Raw genomic sequence first — 1,403 nt, 5'->3', positions numbered from 1 at the left:
TTCTTTCGTTTTTCGTTCTTGTTTTGTTAGTATAATACGAAACTGATTTTTATTTTTGTCCAAACTTTAAATTATCTAAATATTTCTAATATAAAAATAATTGAAATCATACAAAAAAAAATTATTCTAATTATTTTCATATATTATAAATATTTAACTCTTATTTTTATAAACTAACATTATCTTGTTTGAAATTAAAAACCAACTTCTTAAAAAGTTAATACGAAGGAAATTAAAGAAGATTAGGTTATTATTTGCGAGAAGGATCGAAGATGTAGCAGTTATGTTGTGTGGTCCATGGCATAAAAATAATGGAAGTTTGATCCTCCAGCTGAAAATGAAACCCACTACAATTCTTTATTACTCTTCTACTCTTGTGTATGTGTGTGACCTCCTTTTCAAATTACTATCATTTTATCTACTTTAGTCTAGTGATTATGCACATTCTCATTCTGGTACGATGGAGAAATAACATGCAGAATAGTCCCCAAAACAACTTATTCAAATTTTGATGCATGGAATGCATGTTCTTCTCCATCATCTGTCTCTTTCACCACTCTCCTCTCTCTCTCTTCTCTTCCCATCTTTCTTGCTCCAATCACACCATTTTCTCACTGTCAATTTCCACACTAATTTCTCACCATCAAATCCATTTTCTCTTTATCCAATACTTAACAATATTATGCTAAGCTTAACCACTTCTACTATTTATCCACTATATCAAACATTATATATTTATTTTCCACATATATGTTTTTATATTTTCCTACACTAAAATTACCAATACACTGTTTAGAAAATAAAAATGAATAATGATGATGAGTGATGAGAGAACACATGGGCCATGTCCGTTACTGTGACACTGCCAGCCTATCATCTAACCAACTTGTATTTCTATTTTTTTTTCTTAGGAATTTCATAATATAAGCAATTTCTTGTTAAATACAGCTGCACTACATGATTAAATATAACAAAATGTAAATTAATTATTATTTCTCACGTATTATATAACTATTATTCTGTATTTTTTATTAATATTATTTTGTATCAAACAACTAAGAGTTTCATGTGGTTGAAGTAAATTTATTTGGTCTTTATCTATTTCGTCTTCCAAAACTATCGTACTTTGTAAAGTTTTTCATGAACAAAAGTTTGCATATATGTTCTATGTGTACGCTTTGTGAAAAACATGAGTAATCTATTTAACATTTTTTTTTTGAATATTCTAATGTTTTGCATATTTGGAGTTGGGTTCGGCAGATCTTTCTTATTTCTCATTTTTCTAATAAGAATGATCTTCTTTCTTTTATTAAGAGTGATGATAGTTATTTAGTTAAATTGATTAAGCTTGTTGTGATAATTTTTTTTATTAGGATGATATGACGTATGAGAAATTATGCTAG

This window comes from Phaseolus vulgaris, chromosome 3, assembly GCF_000499845.2.
Source record: "Phaseolus vulgaris cultivar G19833 chromosome 3, P. vulgaris v2.0, whole genome shotgun sequence".
In the NCBI taxonomy this organism is placed as follows: Eukaryota; Viridiplantae; Streptophyta; class Magnoliopsida; order Fabales; family Fabaceae; genus Phaseolus; species Phaseolus vulgaris.
This window is presented reverse-complemented; position numbering follows the sequence as displayed.